A 14,023-nucleotide genomic window follows, 5' to 3' on the forward strand; every position below is an offset into this window, starting at 1 on the left:
TATAAAATAAATCTTGTAGTAATAGTAACTTCTAACCTGTCATATCTCTTCCCCCAATTTTTCTCTATTTCCAGTAAGCCCAGTATTTGAATCAGCTGCATTGTGGAGTTCAGCTGTGGTTATTTCCATTGTTCTCAGATCAAAAATCTTTATTTTTGCTAGTGGGCTTTACAGGTAATTACGGAAGAGCTCTATTTAACTCTTTTTTTTTCTGAGGTTTGAGACCACGCAGTGTGGGATTTGCACTGCCTGCTTCAGCACCCACATCTAATTAAGCACATACTATCCCAGAATGTTTATTTTGCAGAGCTGCTTGTTCACCTGGTACTTCTGCAAAAATACAGTTGGAGCACATAATGTAATGTTACCACTGCTCAAGAGGTGAGGTACAAGACTTTAAAAAGGGAGCGCAGATTACAGCCCATCTGTTAAGGCAGAGAATTTAGTTAAGAGAATAAATTTGTGAGCTGGATGACCAAAATCACAGCCATCCAAATACTAACACCACCACCTGGGTGGTCAGGGATCATGGCTTCTTCTGGTGCATTTTCTTTCTCTCCTTACTCCAAGCAAAACAAAGACTTCAGCCTGCATTCCATACTGGAAATGCTTCCTGCTTAGCTGAGCCACAAGTAGGTACTTCTTTAGCTATATAAGGGCTGGTCCATTGGCCTTCTTTGCTGAATTTTCAAAATATATTAGCTAGAAATAAAGAACAATTGTCAAAGCAAGGAACCCAAACCACAGGAAAAAAAGTATTCAGACCAATTTCATATAAATTATTTGAAAACAAACAAACAAACAAACAAAAAACATAGCAATAACTTGTAGTTATTTTTCTGCCTAAATTTCCACAACATTCCTGATCCTTGCTTGGACTGTAGATGTTGAGCACTGAGGAGTTCAAGATATTTTAGTTTCTTCACAGAACCCTGCATAAAGTTTCATTTGGAACAGAAATCTGTCAAACATGCAGTTTGCCTTTGTCCAACGTGCACATTTATTTTTTTTTCCACCCCTCAGCTGTAAGACAACTTCTGCAGGTGTCCAAGTCCTGGCTTAGTAATAACACTTTAAAGAACCACTGGTTCTTTGAAGCATCTTTGTTGGTAGTGTTACACAACTGGTTTTGAACTTCAGGATGAGAAGGGAAACAGAAGACAGACAATTCATAGATTCAAAACGAAATTCACTCTGATATAGGGTCATGTCTCCTTACCAGCTCCCACCCTTCCTCAAAATGATTTGAAGATTCAAAGCACTGAATATAGCACTAAGAAACGCTGAATATCTTTGCTAATTCTCTTTCTTCATATATATGCATTTATATGTTAGAGAAGCTTTTCTTGGCATATGTTTGGTAAGCTTGGTCCCATCCAGGTGAAACTTAGTACGTTTCAGGATACTGAGGAGTTCTGCATGTGGTGCTGGACAATGAAAGTATTTGCCTTTTTTGAGGATCCAGGTCTGTGTTCCTCTTGGTGTTGCAATGTGTTCACGTTTATCACTGGACAAGCTCTAACAAGAAAAAACGCAGTCACTTGCAAGGCAAGTTTACGTAATGGAATACAGTTATGAAAGTTGAAGAAGAAATTGCAACGTTAACATTATAGTAAGTCACACCAACTGCATTAGCTGCTCTAAACCCCAGCTAAATGGCAGGACTGGCTAATTACCTTCTGCAGCCTCCCCTTTGTTTGGCTCAGCACTGAGTTACAGCTTCCCTGGTCTGACCATTAGCCTGTCTGTTAAACTGTGTGAGGGTTAAATATGGAACTGGCTCACCGAAGCTGCTGTAGGGAACTTCTTTTTTTTTCTAGCACAATAGAGTATGGTGTTTTTTTCCCCTTCTCTTATGCCTTTCAATTCCTGAGACTGAGTATTGGGACATTATATATTAAAGTGGCAATTACAGCATTTCCTCTCATTTTCTGTATGGTCATTTTATTACCTTTTCTGTTGAGTCCTTTAACACTTTCTTGGCTTTAGAAAGACTACTTTCTAGGCGAAAGACTACTTTGTCCTGTTGCAGCCTTTTGAAGACAAATTTCAGTAAAGCTTTGTATCTTAAATCAGAGGAAATATTAAATCTATGCTCTGCTTAATAGATTCCTTTTCTTTTTCTTTGAACACCATGTAGAAACAAAACAGATGGTAAAACTAGAAACAGGATGTTTCTCTTGGGTAATACTTCAATTCAAATTCACTGTTAATTTTAGGGTCCCCTGTGATGATCCCATCTTTTTTAGAGTACAAGGACAAGTTATCCTTAGAAATAATAGCAGGAAAATTACAAAGAGTCTAAGAGGAAAAATTTCTCTGTGCATTTTATTTAAAGCCTGTTGGATTTGTGCCATGGGGAATATGTTGCAACTGGAATTTTAAAAAGCCTGGATCATTTCAGGATACTAGCAGTTCTTACTAAAATAACAGTAATAAAATTTCATGGTTGAGAGCCTACACACATCACAAAAGGACTGAGGAAAACATTTCTCTCTTATCTACACAATAGAATAATTATCTTAGTGAATTGGTAGGGATGTATCTTCCTCATACAGGACAACAGGTAGCAGACTGTTGGCTGAGGTGGGACTGAAGACACCAGCGGCTGGTCTGACACAGCTGTGTTTGCACTCTTTTGCAGATGCAGCAGCATATTTCAGGGAGTCAGATTTCCAGTGCTGATACTTTACTCTTATCCCTTTTCCAGTATCAGGAGAACAACTGAATTGAAATTCCAGGCCTTTTACTTTCTTTGTGAAGCTCTCAGTAAAATTTATCCCCAGCTTTGACTGCCTCCTGAGCACCCTAATCTGAAGTCACTTGGGGTACCAGGAGCTCTAAGATCTGTCCTGCTCTACTGCTCTGGAAAACCCAGGACTTCATCCAGCTGCCAGTCAGCAGCGAGCAGGAGCACTGCAGGAACACTGAGTACAGCAAGCTGCAGGTGGGGCACTCTCCTGTGCAGGCCTGAGAGCACTGCGTAAAACGTGCTGAAGATAGAATCATCTGAGATAAGCAGTGCTTTGCAAGAAAATAGCACTTCAGAGAGAAAGCTCCCACATTGAACCTACCTGGCATCTGCCTTAAAGTATTTCTGAGCACTCACTGCCTTATCCATGGATTCTGTACAGTGGAGAAGGACATGAGGACCTCAGGCTTTCAGGAACATCAATTAATAAGAAAGTCCCATCTGACTGCTTAGGCAATACTCTTAGGTATTCCAGAGGAGAATATTTTTTTGTTATGGCTGGAGGTGTAAATAAACAAGTAAATCTGCTATATTCCCTAATTAAATACTCTAGATAACATGCAGTTAAATCAAGGAAGCTGTATAACGGATATAACAACATTTGTATGAAAACAAAAACAAACAAACAAAAAACACAAACCAACCAACCAAACAAAAACCATTTTCCTTACATACCTGAGGTTTATTTCCACCTTACATTATGTATTTTTTCCCCTTCTTTTAATTTATTTGATTTCATAAAATGCAGTTCACCCAGACAAAATATACCAAACCCATGTATGCACACACAGCTTTGCCACTTCGTCCTGAATATGCCACCTGGCACGTAACCCCTCGCAGTGCACTTCCCAGGGTGTGCCACAGCCTCTCGCATCTCTTTTGACTGCTGTCATTCTTCATATTGGTTCCAGGCGTCATCCTGCCAGCTGTCCCACTGCTGGTCGCATTTGTGAGGCTAAAAAGCAATTGAGCTGTTGAACACTTTATGAATGAGTATAAACTTAGACTTGATGGCACTTGCAAGAGAATTCAAAGGACAAGGAAGACTTTGTTCGAGCACTGACATGTCTTCAAAAGGGCAGCAAAGCAATTTTCCCTCCCTGTAATCCCATCAACCCAAACCAATCAAACTAGAACTATAAAACAAAAACATGCCTGAAATAAATGTTCCAAGTCTTACATACAGATTTTTATTTGCTTTTAATTCAAAAGCATGCTTTCAGTTAAGGATGTCTTTGTTGTTGTTGTTGTTGTTTTACATTTTTAGGACCTATCTTTGGATAGCCTAGTGTTATTGTACAGTAATTGAGATGAATCCCAAGGGGAGGGCATATTAATGATTTTAAGGTTAATGATATCTTTAGTCTATTGGGCTGTGTCAGACTGCTCCAATGATTTTCCCCTGCAGCGATGGAACACATCCTTCATGCTAAGGACCAAACTCCCAGTCCAGTACTGCTTCTGTTAATACTGACAGGTAGAAAAGAGTTTGTTTGAGATCATGCTGAGCTGCTATGGGAGATGGAGATGAGTGTTTGAACCAAGATATATATCACATAAGGATGGTTCCCATAATAATATTAGAGGAAAAGGAAACTTTAAAAATTCCCATATTGACCCTCTTTTATACTGTACATTATAGAGACAAGCTTCTGTTTCAGAAGGATAATGAGAAATATAGTGTGATTAATTTTTCATCAGCATGCGTTTTTTGAAAGTGTGAACTGGCTTTTTTATATATATAAAAACTGTCATGTCTTCATTTTCCTTTTATCTTCATTCTTAACCTTCTTAACACAATACGAAAGTAATAAAAGGACTTTCTAATTTAAAATTAAAAAGAGGTGTCATACTTTAGAGGGTAAAAACCTAGTAAGTTTGGTTGACTAAGATAAATTTGTATCAGCCTATATTAAGTGCTAATGACACACATCACTAGAGGCCTTCAGGCATCTAAATCCCTTTGATATAGCTATTCATGTATCTTTCAAGTACTGGGCATGGATCTCATTAGAGTAAGTGATGCCATGCAAATAGTGGTTAATTGTTTGTTATTGAGTGCATTCTTTATTCCCAAAAGCTCAGGGTTATTCAGACAATTAGGTTTTAATACAAACTTTTCACTAGGCTCAATAACGAACCTGTCAATTTGTGATGTGGTACATTTCTTCCTCCTCTCATTCTGGCTGTTTGTTGGCTGTAAAGGAAAACTTCAGCCTTTCTAACTGCAGCTGAATTTCCTTCAATTTCCCTGAATCTCTAAAATGTTTAACATTTCCCTCACCATAAGCTCATCATGGTTTTCATTTCAGTGAATTTAAAGCAGATGTCAATAGCAATTCAAAGATTTATAATTGATCGCTGTCAACATAAATCTAAAGAGACTATAAAATCTCCTTTGTTTTGGCAGTTCCTTGGTTTTGAGAGTGTTCGAACAGCTGATAGTATAATGAAGTGAGCAGTTTTACTCTGCTGTGGATCTCCTGACATCAGTCACAGATATTACGCAGAAGAGTCGAGCTGCCTGTAGTGGTCTAAGCTTTGGACTGTGAGCCTTGCAGCTCTTTGACATGGTGCTTTTTCCAATCACCAGCCCTGGGTACAGATGACAAAATAGTAAAGCAGCTTGTTACAGTTGCTCTTTAAAAAAAAAAAAAAGGAAAAAAAAAAAAGCAAAAACTGTAGTCTTTCACTGTTAAGACCATATAAAAAACTTTGCTACCTCTTTATCAGCAACTTCCTGTGATTTTAATGATTTAACTAAATAGAACATTTGCCAAACTTATCCAAAATATATGGGTTATGAAATAAGCTATTTGGTTCCTTTGAAGGGCTGTACAGTTATTAGAGTGCTGAGGAGAGGGGATAAATAAACTGATAAAAGTAAAGATGGTGATTTCCCTTGGAGGCTGAAGTTGGTCAGGTTTAAATTTGCAAGCAAATGTGCAAGGTTCTCTTCACTAAACCCCTCAGGAATAGGAATCTGCAGCTTTCACATAACTATTTTGTCACGTCAGAGTAGATGTTAGGAAGACTGACTGAACACAATGCATGTGTCCTCTCAGATAATCCATCTATCTGTCATTTCAGTTAGAGTTTGGATGGCTGACTTTTGACTGTTATACAGGTCTGATGTCAACTTGTAAAGAACCACACAGAGGAATAGCCCTTGTTCTTCCACGTAGCAATTGTCAGCCACCCGTCTGGTGGGGTGCTTGAAGCCACTGTGCTTCTTTCACTCCTGAGACAGCAAAGAGTTTGTTATGAGGTTTGTAAATTATATTACAAGCTTTAACTCCCCTAGTCATGACTAATAATGCAACCCGATTGTTATTCTGACACAGCTTTCTGCTGCTGGAGTGAGCCTGGTCTCTCAGGCCCCAGGCAATGTGGGATGACATCTGAAAAGATGCAGCCAGACCAGGCTGCAGGGCGCTTCGGCTCAACTCGCTGAGTGATCTATGAGTGGGACGGCCATGGCAGCTACACTGGGAGCTATCCATCCGTCTTTTCACCCAGTGATAGTGAGCAGATATAATGGCTATATCTGTGAAAAGAAGCAGTGAGGACATTACAGAAGACAGAGTGAGGAGGCCCTGGGCCTTTGTCTAGATGTCTTGGGATTTATTCTACTAAGGGGAAATGAATACTTTTGTGATGAGTGGTATAAAAATACAGTACATTGAAGGTTAAAAAAGCAAGCAGCTTTCTAATGATTGCTGAAAGCACCACTGAAATTCCTGAGATGCAGATAGATCCCAAAACAAAATCAAGTGAAATGTCTTGATGTCAAAGGAGTTGCAAATTTTTGCCTAAAATTTACATGTGGCTATAATAAGGAGTCTTTTATTTTTATCTAGGATCAGATAATAATTCTCACTAGCCTATCCAGCAGACTGCTAGCCAGCATGTGTTTCTACCTTCACCCCACCCTCCAGCCATTATCTTTTCCATTTAAAAATCATTTTGGCATCCTCTAGGAGGCATGCTCACTGGAAAAATTCAACATAAATAATGAATGTACAGTCTCATTGTACAGTTTACCATAATGGGGGATCTCTCTGGGTCTTATCCACAAATTATTTGACCTTTTGACTTAATAAAAATGTCTCTCTCTCTCTCTCTCTTTTTTTTTTTTTTGTCATGTATTTAGTACTAATCGAGATAGATGGGACAACAACACAGCAAACAAAGTATTAGTCTAATATTTCTCAATATCTGGGTATCTCATTTTGTTGTGCACATTATTAATTGACAAGATCAGTCTTAGTAAGACTTTGCACTGCAGTTAATAATTAATGCAATATGGTTGAATATGTTTCTGGAGAAGTAATACAATAACTTCATATATATTATTTTGAAAGCCTTGTCTATGAAAAATTTGGGCAGAATTATGGTCTTCATGGATGTAAAGACGCACTAAGTATATGCTTCAGGATTCTCACTGTTCAGAGCTCTGTCCTACAGACTGCATGAGACCAGTGTTGCAGTAAAGGGAAAAATTACAGAAGTATCACTGATTTTTCATGCATTCCTAGGGTTTACATGAATGCATTGGGTTAAATTTGGATGTAATTATTTACCAATTTAAGATCTGTATCTCCACCCTCAAATCTGTATTGTAAGATACATTCAGCAAATGGTGGTCTGATGAGTGGCCCAGGAATTTTAAACAGTCCTTTTAAAAAAGGGGCTGCAGGTGTGAAGGAAATTGCCAAAGAAAGTAGCTAAAAGGGGGGGGGGGAAAGTAAGTAATAGATAGTGAGGGGGTGAGAGATACATGACCCCAAACAAAGCACAGTTTCTGTTGTATTTCCACTAGGACACATGCTTACAGCTGGGCAGCTCCTCACGTTGCTTTATTACTCTGTTGTAGCAGGGCTGATAACTGCAGGAGAGCCTTCCCTTGTCCAGCCCTGCCTTTTCTTCTTGCCTATTGCACTGACATAAGCCGGTGTGTAGGTGTCTGCATAGAGATAGCACAGACAAGATGAGCCTGATGTTGGCTTGGAAGAGGCTGATGACATAACCAAAAGAAACCAAGACATAACCAGAAGTGATGACATACATGCACATGTAATCAAAATTTTGGCTAAATCCATTAAATCCATCGCCATTTTGATGAAGGTAACCTGCTTTCCAGAGGTCATGTGAGCAATAATGAACATCCTCAGTTTTGTTAACTGCTTTGCAACCATCTGAAGTTATAAACATGGAGACAGTTAACAACTTTGTTCAGATTTTCTGCAGTTTTTATAACATTAACTGAAGGATTGAGTCACATTATTTTCATTAAAAGAATTCCTGAATAATAAATTGATTTTTTCAGTAAAATGCTATTTTTTGTTGAAAAGTGTTTCTGGAGGGTTTTTTACAAATAATTTAACATGGGAGACACTTGGAAGCTGTATTGCTGTGGTGAGGAATTTTTTCACATACTTCCTTTTCCTATGGGAAGAAAGGTAAAAGCAGAGCTGTTTCAAAACATCCTACTTTTTCTATCCCACTTTAATAGCAGGTATTCTAAAGTTTGTTTTTAATAGAAAGCCACGAATTAGGAAGTTTTTAATATTATTGAATGAAAAATTCCAAGGTTACTTAATTGAAGGCATTTTAAATCTTGTAGTTAATATCACAGGAACCAGAAAAAACACTAACCTTTGTAGTTCATTTAACACAGTAATTTCATGCCTTCATTCTTTTCTGTGGAGTCAGCAAGGCTACTTATCCTATGGTAAATTAAGCTATACTTTCCTGTGATGCCAGCTGCAACAAAGATGGAGAGAACTTCATCATATACACTGAAGTAATCTGATCTGGGGTAAAATTTTTGTGGACTTGTTTTTATGAAAAAGCAAAAAAAAAAAAAAAGCCTTTTAAATGCAGGCAACTGAATAACTTGAATATCTAAACAAAAATAATGCCTTTCAAATGAAGAGTAAGATTTATTTTGGCTTGTTTCATTAACTATGGCTAATGAGCTATTTCTGGTCAGTCCCCTAGTGCAGCTTTCTTGTGTGGTAATGAAAGTACCTTAATTCAAGGAAATGTAGCAAAAGAAAGTCTACACATTTTACTAGTCTGGGAAAACAAAACAAAACAAAAGCACAGCTATTTCTGTTTTATATTAATTTCCCCATGCATTCTCTCAATTTTTGAAGTTACAGTTTTAATACTACAATTTTTTATTGTTTTACTTTATACAAATTATTTTCCCATATCTGTGAACAATTGTGACTGAAAAGAGTAAGAAAGAAATTTGCTCAGCACAAGTAATTACTTTAAATTTAGTGCTATGAAACTGACTAAAAAGGAATTTTAGTATCACTGGATCTTAATAACTGCATATTTACTGTGTATTATTGTAGTAACTGTGCACTTTTGAAATGTTCTCCCATGGACCAAAATCCGTGTCCTATTACCTGAATTAAAATTACGTTGGACAAAGTGTAAGATGATTAAAAAGGGCTTTTTGCATATGATAGTTTTGTGTTTCCAGGCACAAAATTAATATAGTCATGCACTTTTGTAGCTGAGGTCCTAAAATACATATATCAACAATTAGTCAGTGCAGAGGTTGCTATGGTAGTTGTGCAAAATTGTAATAGCAAAGGTCATGGCTGAGAGAGGGATGAGAAATCATGTGTTAGAGTTGATATTAAAGTAATGAAGCCTGGAACATATAAACAATAAAAAAAAAGTCATTTCCATTTTTTAAAATGTATTTTTGTTTAATGTAATCAGGTTCTTTCATATGCTCACTCAAATGTTCTGTTCTATTCTGGTCTGGTCTGGTCTGGTCTATTCTATTCTATTCTATTCTATTCTATTCTATTCTATTCTATTCTATTCTATTCTATTCAAGTTTTTCTTCTGGGTTTTAATCAAAAATATGATGAAGACCTGAAGGAGCATCATGAAGTAGTTCAGCATTGTACAGAGCTGCTGAGACAACTTTGTTAATAGTGAAACTTGGCAACTTTGAAGGCTTATCATTTAACTTGGAACATTCCTTACTTCAGTGTGAAGAAACAGTTACATCACTAGTTCTGCCACAGCTAGCTCCAACCCAACACTTGTCAAAGGCTTAGGCTTCAGGTGTTTCTTCCTTTGGACACTGCTGTGTTTGTTGTCAAGGAGAAGTCATTACCAGTTCAGTTGTTCCCTCATTTTACCCTGTTTAATTTTTGCAGCACTAAATCGCTGACATAGGTGCAAGCTGTAGGTCTCATTGACTTGCTTCAACATTTGCCATACTAGTTTAAAAATCACGGCATTTGAATATACGTGTGTTGTGAATTAAAAGTGTGCCTCGGGTTTTTAGTGGCTTTTAGGATTTTTGAAAGTACTGCTCCCTGTTTATTGCAAATTTGAGGGACTTGCTAATACTCGTGGTCCTGGAAAGCTCGGCTGCAGCAGGGTCTTTGATTTTAAACATTCAAGGAAAAGAGCAGAGCGGTGAGAGCCAGTCCAGATAATAGAAACAGGCATGATCAGGGAAAATGTGATCTCTCAGAAAAGATTAACAGAACTGGGCTTGTTTAGACTGAAAAATACAGCTGACATGAGAGAGGATACCAGTCTTAAAAGGAATACAGGTTATCACAAAAAGGAAGGTAATAAATTGTTCCCCATGTCCATTGCAGATCAGGTTAGGGGATAGGACAGTAAGTAATGTGATTCTTTTTCAGTGAGGGAGCTTTAGATTGGACAGCAGGAAAGAAAAGCAACCAAAACCCACTTTTCTAACTGCAATAGTAGTTAAGCACTTACATATGTCATCCTGGGAGGCTGCAGACTTTTTCTCATACTGGAGATTTGCAAGAACAGATTAAGGAAACAGCTGTCAGAAATCATTTTGTTATAGCTTATCCTGCCTAGTTGAGGGAGATGGAGTTTATGACCACCCAAGGTTTTGAGGTATCTTCCTGCTCTATATAGAAACCTTGATGAATATTTTTCATTTATTTTTTCCATAGCAAAAAAATATTTCCTTCAATGAACATTGCTCTTGAATTTATGTTTTCCTGGCATATGTGGCTACAGGGGTGTATATATACATAGCCAAATGTATTGTATTGTCTCCATTGTTAAAATTATTAAATTACTATTCAAGTTATTACCTCTTTCTCTCTCTGCTTAACATTATACTAATCCCATCTTTCCTTTCTGGTATGGGCTCTGAGAACTGGGGAGCAAGAATCAAAATGGTAAATGTTAACCCTTTGTCCCTTCATCAGCTGTAACTGCTTTGCAAAATAGGGTCTTGGTTGCGTTATGCAGATAATATGCAAGAAATAAAGTAGATTTTAAATTCTAACTCAAGTAAAAAATTACAATCAGACATAGTCTTACTGTTTGCTGATGACACCAAACTTGGAGGAGTTGTGGACTCGAATGAGGGTGGAAAGGCCTTGCAGAGGGATCTGGATAGGTTGGAGAGCTGGGCGATCACCAACCGCATGAAGTTCAATAAGAGCAAGTGCCGGGTCCTGCACCTGGGACGGGGAAACCCTGGCTGCACGTACAGACTGGGCGATGAGACGCTGGAGAGCAGCCTAGAAGAGAGGGATCTGGGGGTCGTGGTAGACAGCAAGTTGAATATGAGCCAGCTGTGTGCCCTGGCAGCCAGGAGGGCCAACCGTGTCCTGGGGTGCATCAAGCACAGCATCGCTAGTAGCTCAAGGGAGGTGATTGTCCCGCTCTACTCTGCGCTGGTGCGGCCTCACCTCGAGCACTGTGTGCAGTTCTGGGCACCACAGTATAAAAAGGACATGAAACTGTTGGAGAGTGTCCAGAGGAGGGCTACGAAGATGGTGAAAGGCCTGGAGGGGAAGACGTACGAAGAACGGCTGAGGTCACTGGGCCTGTTCAGCCTGGAGAAGAGGAGGCTGAGGGGAGACCTCATCACAGTCTACAACTTCCTCGTAAGGGGGTGTCGAGAGGCAGGAGACCTTTTCTCCATTAACACCAGTGACAGGACCCGCGGGAACGGGGTTAAGCTGAGGCAGGGGAAATTTAGGCTTGACATCAGGAGGGGGTTCTTCACAGAGAGGGTGGTTGCACACTGGAACAGGCTCCCCAGGGAAGTGGTCACTGCACCGAGCCTGTCTGAATTTAAGAAGAGATTGGACTGTGCACTTAGGCACATGGTCTGAACTTTTGGGTAGACCTGTGCGGTGTCAAGAGTTGGACTTGATGATCCTTAAGGGTCCCTTCCAACTCAGGATATTCTATGATTCTATGATTCTATGATTCTATTTAGCAGATGTGTCAGCCTGTGTGTGACACAAGTTCCAATTTTCACTTTCTGTTTTGTAATCAATAATCACTGTGTGTCTTTCCCTTTGGAATTCAATAAAAATAAGATACAAAACCTAAGTATTCTAACACTGCCCATGCTTGCTGTAGCTTAGAAATGGCAAGCCATCATCACTGGAAATTGCAGCAAACTGTCAAGTTTTATGCAGAACCTTAATGCTGTGTATTTGTATCTACAAACTGCCTAAGATTTAAAAGAACATAAAAATACATCTCCAAGTGGCTACATAGAAAATAGAGGAATGAACACCACCAGTGGTAATGCTGAAATAAATAGATCACAGCGTTATGAAAAGGCTGTCATTACACTAAAAACAGTTCTAAAATTTTCCAATTTTCTTGCAATAACTGCAAATCACTAGAGTAAGTGGCATCACAGTTCTTGGCTCTGGGTACTCAGGGAATGCCTGTACCAAGTGTACACTGTTTTATGTGTTGCACTGCTTTCTGCTTCCTCTAGTCATGGTTGGAGCAATGCAGACCTATGCTGGCGGTGTAAGTGCTTATGCTACAAGTCTGAAAAGTAACCCAGCTGGGCTACTGTTTCTGTAAAACTGACAATAAAAGAGTTTCCTGAGATCCTGTTAGAGGGATGGTAGACTACTGTTTAGACAGTCCAGACCAAGTGTCAGATCTGGTTCCTTAAGTCTGGCTCAGTAAATGACTCACTTTTGAAAATATAGTACCGTGACTCTCATGTCAGCACAGGAAAATTTCCAGGTTTCTTTTATTGAAAATATCTTTTAAATTGTTATTTTTAAATATAACTTTAGTCCACCTGGTAGCCTTCTCTAATTTTGGTTAAGTACTTGTTTCATTCAGACAGGCAAAGGAACAGTATGTTTAATCTATGTGTCAGATTTTCTGGAGTCTCTTCCTTCTCTACCGTTTCGACCTATTGATTTTCAAATATTTTCTAGGGAATTCAGTAATAATTTTCAAGTGTTTAAATGTCTTGTTCTCTAGAATATCTTTCCCAAAACAATACAAAACATTTAAAATAATTTCCAAAATTGCAAGGTTCCAATGTTTTATTGGTGCATATTTTGTAAATGTGTAGCAGAGGAGCACAAATTATCCTTGAAATTCTTTTACAAGTAATTAGAACTTTACTTACACAGCTATGGAGAAAGTATTTCGTGTGTGGCTGGAAAAATGTCAATGAAGGAACTAGTAAAGTTAGTGATATTAATGCAGACACGTTTCCTTTCTGGCACATGGCATTTCCAAGGGATTCAAAGTATCTTTCCAACCTAAACCCTTTTGGGTGGAAAATATAAAAAGCAAACGATTTGCAAAATATTTGTTTGGATTTAGTAGTTTTATAACCACATTTCTGTTTCTTTTCTCTGCATGGTATTTATATTCCAAAATATTTATTACTTTTCCTGGAATGAAAGCTTATTTTCATCTTCTATTACAGCATCACGTTTATGCAGAATTGCAATGTTAAAAATAACAGTTGGGGAAAGAAGCTTCTAGCCAAAGATGAGTCCCAGCTCTGCTCCTATATATATACTTTTTTTTTCAGTTAACTTTTTCAGATGTTAATTCGGGATTTCTTTCTCACTGCATAATAGAGACTTTATAACTGATGGGTAATTCCTACTTGCTTACTAAACAATACTAAATTTTAAATCTCCATTCCACTCATCTGTGAGAGAGACTTTGAGTACTCATCTTCTCTTAATTTCATCTTGGTGTATGGCCCAATTATGTCTTTTATGTGGTAATAGTATATAGATGCGTTGTATGTACTTATATATTGAGTGGCATTAATAACTATTCCATCTTAATAAGAAGGAGAAAATGCTACTGAGTAGGTACTATTCGCCTACATAATATGGTGTCTTGGAGAATGAGATCATAATTATCATGATATATTCAATATGGGACCTAAGATTCTGCTTTGCACATTTGGATTTGAAGACTGAGAAACCTTTTCTTGAA

Source organism: Netta rufina (genome assembly GCF_964035555.1).
Source record: "Netta rufina genome assembly, chromosome: 14".
In the NCBI taxonomy this organism is placed as follows: domain Eukaryota; kingdom Metazoa; phylum Chordata; class Aves; order Anseriformes; family Anatidae; genus Netta; species Netta rufina.